Genomic DNA, 9,991 nt, shown 5'->3' with positions numbered 1-9,991 from the left:
ACTATTGGATATAAAACACTCTGAAGTTTTCTAAAGACTGTTTTGAATGATGTCTGTGAGTAACAAGAACTCAATATGGCGGCAAAAACCTGAGAAAATATTCGCAAAGGAAGTGAGGGAAGGGGAAACATTCTGAGGCTGGTGATGTTCAACTCATCCGCCTTTTCATTCCCTGTAAAGTATGGTCTGTTTGCACCTGTCCTACGCCTTCCACCTAGATGTCAACAGTCCCTGTTAGAACGTGGAATGAAGCCTCTAGTTGATGTTGAGCCGGATGGGAGGTGTTTCAGTCAGTGGTGTCTGCAGAATATGCCAGTTCCTGGTCACGCCGTTCCAAAACGATATCGTCTTGGCTTTCCCATAACTTTCTAAGAGACACAAAGGAATTCTCGGTTGGAACGTATTGGATGTTATTGATACAACAATCCTAGAAATTTGATTTCTACTTTTTTTAAAGTTTTTGTCCAAGTTCGCCTGCATCTGCGCGAGCGTTTGGACATGTGCACTAAACATGTTAGCAAAAGTAGCTACTTAGACATAAGTAATGGACATTATYGATCAAAACAACAATTTATTGTGGAACTAGGATTCCTAGGAGTGCATTCTGAAGAAGATTATCAAAGGTAAGGGAATATTTATGATGTAATTTCGTATTTCTGTTGACTCCAACATGGCGGATAAATTTTGTTATTTTTGAGTGCCGTCTCAGATTATTGCATGGTGTGCTTCTTACGTAAATTTGTTTTTAAATCTGACACAGCGGTTGCATTAAGAACAAGTGTATCTTCAATTCTATTTAAAATATGTGTCTTTCATCAAAATTTATGATGAGTATTTCTGTTATTTGACGTGGCTCTCTGCAATTTCTCCGGATATTTGAGGCATTTCTGAACATGGCGCCAATGTAAACATTATTGAACAAAACATACATGTATTGTGTAACATGATGTCCTATGTTCATCTGATGAAGATCATCAAAGGTTAGTGATTCATTTTATCTCTTTCTGCTTTTTGTGACTATCTTTTGCTGGGAAAATGGCTGTGTTTTTCTGTGGCTATGTACTGAGCGAACATAATTGTTTGGTGTGCTTTCCGTGTAAATCCTTTTTGAAATCAGACATGTTGGCTGGATTCACAACATGTGTAGCTTTAATTTGGTGTCTTTCATGTGTGATTTCATGAAAGATTGATTTTTATAGCAATATATTTGAATTTGGCGCGCTACATTTTTTGGGGCTTTTGGCCAAGTGGGACGCTACCGTCCCACATATCCCAGAGAAGGTAACCAACTGTACTAATTTGCTTGTTTTTTTGCGTTGTTTGTAACTTATTTTGTACATAATGTTGCTGCAACTGTCTCTTATGACCGAAAAGAGCTTTTGGAAATCAGAACAGCGATTACTCACCTTGAACTGGACGAAGAATTTCTCTTTAATGAGTCGGACGAGAGGAATTTACTCCAGACACCCGAACAGGCCCACATCCTGTCACGATCGTGTGGAAGAGATTCGGACCAAAACGCAGCATGAGGAAAATAAGCCATCTTCTTTTAATTAAATGAACGAAGATGAACATGAAACGAAAACACTATACAAACAAACAAAACAACAAATGATCGTGAAGCTAAATAACGCAAGTGCACAGACAAGCAACAAACGTTAAACAAGACAACTACCCACAAAAGCCTACTGCCTATGGCTACCTTAAATATGGCTCCCAATCAGAGACAAATGAATGACAGCTGTCTCTGATTGAGACCCAATCTAGGCAGCCATAGACATAACTAGACAACCTAACAATACTCTATCCCATACACATACAACACCCATAGACTAACCAAAACACACACAACATACAATGCCCACCCCAACTCACGCCCTGACCAACTAAACATAATCAAAATAACATAAAAATAGGTCAGGAACGTGACACATCCCCGTCCTTCGCAGGACAAAAAGAGATGGAAAAGATTTTGCGGAAGGAGATTGGGGTGCCTTGTGAGGATCTGCCGACGAGTGGCTAATCTGCTTTTGCTATCTGTACTATTAGCCTACATCATTTCAATAACAATATAGCTGAGACCGCTAATGGCTTCATTGACTTAAATCAAAATGAAATCAAATGATATTTATGTTTAGCAGATGTTGTTGCGGGTGTAGCAAAATGCTTGTGTTTCTAGCTCCAACAGTGCAGTAATATCTAACAATTCACAACAATACACACAATACATACAACCTAAAAGTAAAATCATGGAATTAAGGAATATATCAATATTAGGACGAGCAATGTCGGAGTGGCAAAGACCAGGTATTCACAAACTGGTGTACAATGCCGTCAGAGGTACACCAAATAAAAATGTGATTCACATTAAAAAATATATCATTATTTTGTATTTCTTTTCACATTTTCAAACAGTACATTTATATTTTCCAACAGTGCTATACATTTGGGTGAGTTTTTTTTCTTGCCTGAGTAGGCTCGTTTCCCTGCCAAAAATAAAATGAAACCATCTAGTGTTGAGAGATAACAAAACAATGTCAAATACAGGTAGCCAAGTCAAATAATTAACATCCAATCACATTAATTTACACTCTAACGCGGGAAACCTTCACTCTTGTGCAGACATTTAGAAATGAAAGATGACCATTTGAAAAATAAGCCATGGGAGTTTTTTGAGCGAGAATAAACACGACTTTCGAGTAGTAAGACGTATAAAAGCAACAGATACTATTAATAAGAAGGGGCTAGAAGCGTCTTATATGGTGAGCTACCAAGTGGCTAGGACAGGCAAGCCCCATACTATTGTGGAGGACTTAATTCGTCCTGCTGCCACGGATATGGCTGGGGACAATGCTGGGGGAAAAAGCCCCCCAAAATATACAGACAATGCCTTCATCAAACAAAACTGTTTGAAACAATTACTGCTTCGCATACAAGCCAGTGAATTATATGTGTCACAGCTGGATGAGTCAACAGACGTGGCGGGCCCGGCACAGCTCCCGGTATATGTCTGTTACGTTTATGGGGGGTCAATTAAGGAAGACATCCTCTTCTGTAAACCACTGTAAACCAGGACAACATGAGAGGATATTTTTWAAGTACTGGACAGCTTTGTGACATCAAATGGACTGGTGGTCAAGATGTGTTGGTATCTGTACTGATGGCGCAACAGCCATAACAGGGAGACATAGTGGAATGGAAATGCGCGTGCAAGCAGTTGATCCCGACGCCACTTGGGTACACTGCAGCATCCATCGAGAGGCTCTTGCTGCCAAGGGAATGCCTGACAGCCTGAAAGACGTTTTGGACACTACAGTGAAAATGGTTAACTTTGTTAAAGCAAGGCTCCTGAACTCTCGTGTATTTTCTGCATTATGCAATGATATGGGCAGCGACCATGTAACGCTTTTACAACATACAGAAGTGCACTGGTTATTAAGGGGCAAAGGATTGTGTGACGTAGAAGTCCGTCACTGGCCGCGGGCAGCATTTGGTTCTTCGAAAGGGTAAGAAGAAGCAAACCTATCATGTGAACCTTCTCAAGGCCTGGGAGGAGAAAGAGGAACTCTCCAAGGGAAAGTCCTTTCTGGTCCGCAGAGTAGAAGAAGAGGATGAGTCGGATGGGGTCACAGAGGCATGGAAAGAACGAGCGGAGGTCATACTGGCTCACCTGGAAGAAGACAAGCAAGATGAGCTGAAGCAGCTGTTTGGCAAGTATCCGGCCCTCTTCAGTCAGAGACCAGGAAGAACCAAAGTCCTAGAACACGTCATTCGTTTGAAACCTGGCCAGAACCCTGTCCGCCAGCATCCTTACCGTGTGCCTGAGAGGCTGGTGGTCCACACCATGATAGAGATGGATGTTGTGGAGCCATCTTCAACTGAATGGAGCAGCCCTATTGTCATTGTCCCAAAGAAGGATGGCTTCTTGCGCGTCTGCATGGACTTCCGTAAGGTGAATGCCATCTCCCAGTTTGATGCCTATCCCATGCCCCGCATTGACGACTTACTGGAGAGAATAGGTAGAGCTCATTACATCACCACTTGGTACTCTGCAAAGGGTACTGGCAGGTGCCCCTGGATGAACAATCCAAGGCCTACACTGCATTCCGGACGCCAATGGCCTGTTCCAGTTCAAGGTCATGCCGTTTGGCCTTCATGGGGCCCTGCGACTTTCCAGAGGCTGTGGACAAGGTCCTCCAGGACTGTGACGATTACTGTGCTGCTTACTTGGACGACGTGGTGATCTACAGCCACTCCTGGGAGGAGCACATACAGCATCTTAGCAGAGTCCTGGGGAAGATCCATGATGCAGGCCTCACGCTTAATCTCCTGAAGTGTGAGTGGGCGAAACAGGAGACAAAGTACCTGGGTTACCAGCTGGGTAAGGGTGAAGTTCGGCCTCAGGTGGACAAAGTGGAGTCCATCAGGAACAGCCCTCAACCCAGAACCAAGACACAGGTGAAGTCCTTCCTAGGTCTGGCAGGGTGGTACCGGAGATTCATTCCACAGTTTTCGACCATCGCTGTCCCTCTGACCAACCTCACTTCAAGGGGGCCAGCAACCCTGTGAAGTGGACTGAGGAGTGTGAGGAAGCCTTCCTGATACTGAAAAAACGACTGTGCTCATTCCCTGTTCTCCAGACCCGTGATTTTCAGAAGAGATTTCTCGTGCAGGTGGACGCTTCGGCTGTAGGAATTGGAGCTGTACTGGCCCAAGAAGAGCCAGGAGAAGAGCTTCCTGTGCTGTACTGAGTCGGAAGTTGTTGCCCAGGGAAACCAGGTATTCTACAATCGAGAAGGAGTGCCTGGCTATAAAGTGGGCCCTAGATAGCCTCCGTTACTACCTTCTTGGGAGGGATTTGACCTGCACACGGACCACAGAGCACTGACCTGGATCCAGACCATGAAGGACCGGAATTCTCGTGTGACCAGTGGGTTCTGGAGCTCCAGCCCTTCAGGTTCTGTGTACGTCACAAGGCAGGAAAGAGAACGTCACAGCGGACTACCTATCAAGGCTCCCGAACCTGGTCGCTTCAGGAGAGGAGTGAGGAAAAAAAGGGGAAGGTAATGTGACGTAGAAGTCCGTCACTGGCCGCGGGCAGCATTTGGTTCTTCAAAGCACACACGCATTCATCACTCCTCCCTGCGCCACTATAAGATAAGTTAACAATGTGGGTCGACACACAAATTAACTTCTGTCTTGGTGCATGCATTTCACACTTGTCAATGTTCATATTTGAGAGATACAATAATTATTATACTTATCAATGTTGTGGATGAGCGCATTGTTTGTTTGTTCTGTTCCTCTCTCTCCATCGCTGTAGCTTCCGGGTATGCTGGAAAAGGACCCGARYTAAGGGAATTGGGTTGGCTTTATAGTGCCTGTCCCAAATGGCTCATTAATGCATATGGGCATATTGAAAGATATTGTCAGTAGTGATGTAATGTTGTAAATGTTATGTTGTGATATTGTTTTAAACCGTGTTGCAATGTATATCCTTTAGTATGTTTAGTTCATGGAAAATGTAGGTTTGTATTGTTAATTGCTTAATTAATTAGGGTTAATTGTTCTGAGGGGAGGGGCTAGCCCTACAAAAGGAGCCTCTCTTTCAGTCATGGGGAGGCATTTTGGATTGAGCTGTGGATGGGGCAGCATTGTTTTTAAGCTGTCCCATAAGGTAGACGTTGATGGCAGTACTGTTGTTTTTTTTGTTCCGGAATCACTTGTAAATAAACACCTTTGCACAGAAGAACTTTTGCGGCTCCGCCATCTTTTTATTTTGATAGAGGTTAGGTTTTCCAGTTTAGCCTTCTGGCCTACTCTACGTGACAGATTGACACGTGTTTTTTAATTGAGAGACGAGAATAAAGTTCTTTACTGACCATAATTTTCACTTGTCATGATGACGAGATGACGAGTTTCTCACACGACTCGGGGGGATGTTTTTTCTCGCCTGAATGATCTGAATCACAGTGACTCTCCGCAACTATATTCAATGTGCGGGACAAAATTGAGGCTATGATTAAGAAGTCTTCTGTCTGCATTAACAAGGACAACACACAGGTATTTCCATCATTGTATGATTTTTTTGTGTGCAAATTAACTCAAGCTTACAGACAATGTCAAATGTGATATAGCGAAGCACCTGAGTGAGCTGGGTGCGCAATTACGCAGGGACTTTCCCAAAATGGCCGACACAAACAACTGGATTCGTTATCCCTTTCATACCCTGCCTCCTGTCCACTTACCAATATCTGAACAAGAGTGCCTCATCGAAATTGCAACAAGCGGTTCTGTGAAAATCAGAAGCCACTGCTAGATTTTGGATAGGGCTACGCTCAGAGTTTCTGTACTGACCTCGCATTCTGGCTGATAGCAGGGTGAGCAGGCAGTCGCAAGGGTGGTTGTTGTCCTTGATGTTGTGTCGTCTGCAAACTTGATGATTGAGTTGGAGGCATGTGTGGCCACGCAGTCATGGGTGAACAGGAGGAGGCTGAGCGCGCATCCTTGTGGGGCCCCAGTGTTGAGGATCAGTGAAGTGGAGGAGTTGTTTCCTACCTTCACCACCTGGAGGCAGCCCATCAGGAAGTCCACGACCCAGGTGCAGAGGGCGGGGTTCAGACCCAGGGCCTCGAGCTTAATGATGAGCTTGGAGGGTACTATGGTGTTGAATGCTGAACTATAGTCAATTAACAGCATTCTTACAAAGGTATTCCTCTTGTCCAGATGGGATAGGGCAGTGTGCAGTGCGGTGGCGATTGCATCGTCTGTGGATCTATTGGAGCGGTAAGCAAATTGAAGTGGGTCTAGGGTGACGGGTAAGGTGATATGATCCTTGACTAGTCTCTCAAAGCACTTCAAGATGACAGAAGTGAGTGCTACGAGGCGATAGTCATTTAGTTCAGTTACCTTTGCTTTCTAACGTACAGGAACAATGGTGGACATCTTGAAGCATGTGGGGACAGCAGACTGGGATAGGGAGAGATTGAATATGTCCGTAAACACTCCAGCCAGCTGGTCTGCGCATCCGGACGCGGCTATAGATGCTGTCTGGGCCGGCAGCCTTGCGAGGGTTAACACGCTTAAATGTCTTACTCACGTCGGCCACGGAGAAGGAGAGCCTACAGTCCTTGGTAGCGGGCCACGTCGGTGGCACTGTGTTATCCTCAAAGCGGGCGTGGAAGATGTTTAGCTTGTCCGGAAGCAAGACGTCGGTGTCCGCGACGTGGCTGGTTTTCCCTTTGTACTCCGTGATTGTCTGTAGACCCTGGCACATACTGTGTTATTGTGTTATTGACTGTACGTTTGTTTATGTGTAACTCAGTGTTTTTTTTCACACTGCTTTGCTTTATCTTGGCCAGGTCGCAGTTGTAAATGAGAACTTGTTCTCAACTGGCCTACCTGGTTAAATAAAGGGGAAATAAAATAAAAATAAACATACGTCTCGTGTCTGAGACGCTGAATTGCGACTCCACTTTGTCTCTATACTGACGTTTTGCCTGTTTGATTGCCTTACGGAGGGAATAACTACACTGTTTGTATTCGGCCATATTCCCAGACACCTTTTCATTGTTAAATGCGATGGTTTGCACTTTCAGTTTTGCACAAATGCTGCCATCTATCCACGGTTTCTATTTAGGGAAGGTTTTAATAGTCACAGTGGGTACAACATTGCCTATACACTTTCTGATAAACTCAGTCACCATATAAGTGTATTCATCAATGTTATTCTCGGAGGCTACCCGGAACATATCCCAGTCCGCATGATCAAAAGAATCTTGAAGCATGGATTCTGATTGGTCAGACCAGCGTTGAAGTAGTCCATAGCATGGGTTCTTCCTGCTTGATTTCTGCCTATAGAAAGGGAGGAGTAAAATGGAGTCGTGATTTGATTTGCCGAAGGGAGGGCGGGGGAGGGCCTTGTAGCCATCCTGGAAGTTGGAGTAGGAAGTGGTCAAGTGTTTTAGCAGCACGAGTACTACAGTCAATGTGTTGATAAAACTTTGCCAGCATTTTTCTCATTTTTTGAGTTGTTAAAATCCCCAGCTACAATAAATGCTGCCTAAGGATATGTGGTTTCCAATTTGCATAAAGTCCATTGAAGTTCTTTGAGGGCCGTCGTGGTATCGGCTTGAGGGGCAATATGTCAATGGTGTTCGTACTGGGAGCGGAGTCAGGTGCAGGAGAGCAGAGAGTTGTGAACAAGCGCACACTTTATTTAGGCAGGAGAAACCAACAGACGGACGCCACTGCGTCAAACCTCCAGCCAATATACCAAAGTGCAACACGCGGAAAAAGTCACAATAATATGTACTAGCAAATAAACATACCTCTTGAAATAAAACACGGAATAAACGCACACCAGAAATAGCGCGTCAAACATGACACGTAAACAATCTCACACAAAGACATGAGGGGGAACAGAGGAATAAATACATGTAGTGTGATTGGGGAATGAAAACCAGGTGTGCAGGGAACAAGACAAATGGATAAAACAAATGGATAAATGGAGCGGCGATGGCTAGAAAGCCGGTGACGTCGACCGCCGAACAACGCCCGAACAAGGAGAGGAGCCGACTTCGGTGGAAGACGTGACACAATATACACGGCTGTGACTATAACCGAAGACAATTCTCTTGGGAGGTAATACAGTCGGCATTTGATTGTGAGGTATTCTAGGTCGGTTGAACAAAAGGACTTGAGTTCCTGTATGATATCACAATCACACCATGAATAGTTAATCATGAAACATACACCGCCGCCCTTCTTGATCCCGGAGAGATATATTAATGTCTGTGCGATGAAGTGAGAACCAACTATATCCCGAGAGAACCATGTTTCCGTGAAACAGGGTATGTTACAATCCTTTGTCTCTCTGGAAGGAAATCCTCACCCTGAGCTCGTCAACTTTATTATCCACAGACTGAACATTAGCAAGTAATATACTCGGAAGAGGTGGGTGGTGTGCACGCCTCCTGAGTACCTCTCCTCCACCGGCTGTGTTTTGGATCAGACTCAGGAATCAGTTCAATTGCCAATTGGGGTACGAACAAAGGTTCCGATTCTGGAAAGTTGTATTCCGCTCTTAATGCTGGTAATGCTGGTGAGTTACCGCCGCTCTGATATCCAAAAGTTCTTCCYGGGTGAATGTAATTACACAATACATTTTCTGGGCTAATAATGTAAGAAATAACACATAAAAAAACTTTTACTGCAAAGTAAAGAAGCACGGCAGCCCTAACTGAGCTAGAAGCACAGCAGCCCTAACTGTCAGCGCCATTTTCCTTACTATTGCTGTAGATTGTGTTTTGTCACATTATGAGACTTCGGTGAAGTCCACCAAAGGCTTCAGCCCCTTGTTCACAGCCTCTAGGACACTTATGTCCTGCCATTGCAAGTTTGGCAGAGGGAGACGGCTACTGTCGTTGGCGAACACCCTTCTGATGGCTTGAGCCTGTTCCAGTGTCCTCGCTGCCATCTTCTGCTTTGACCCTCAACGAGTCGGAAAWTCCTGATTTCTAGAAAAAATACAAACTTTTGTTTAGCAATTAGCATGAGAACAATTGGGCTATGGGACAATGATCATAATTAGCCTATTATTGTTATATATTATTATGTTTATATATTGTTATGTTATTAGGCCTACATTGTTATTATACATTTTTATTTTATTTAAATTAACCTTTATTTAACTAGGCAAGTCAGTTAAGGACAGATTCTTATTTACAATGACGGACAACGCTGGGCCAATTGTGTGCCGCCCTATGGGATTCACAATCACAGCTGGCTGGAATCGAAACCAGGGTGTCTGTAGTGACGCCTCAAGCACTGAGATGCAGTGCCTTAGACCGCTGCGCTGGCCTATATTAGACATGTTATTTTTTATGTTATTATCAGGCTACTATTATTATAAGGCTTTTTATAGTATTATTATTCATTATATAATTATAGAACTACCTTAATCAGGGAGTGTTAAGCGAGTCCTGCTGCT

The sequence above is a fragment of the Salvelinus sp. IW2-2015 genome, unplaced genomic scaffold, assembly GCF_002910315.2.
Source record: "Salvelinus sp. IW2-2015 unplaced genomic scaffold, ASM291031v2 Un_scaffold6637, whole genome shotgun sequence".
Lineage (NCBI taxonomy): Eukaryota > Metazoa > Chordata > Actinopteri > Salmoniformes > Salmonidae > Salvelinus > Salvelinus sp. IW2-2015.
Note: the sequence above shows the minus strand (reverse complement) of the source record.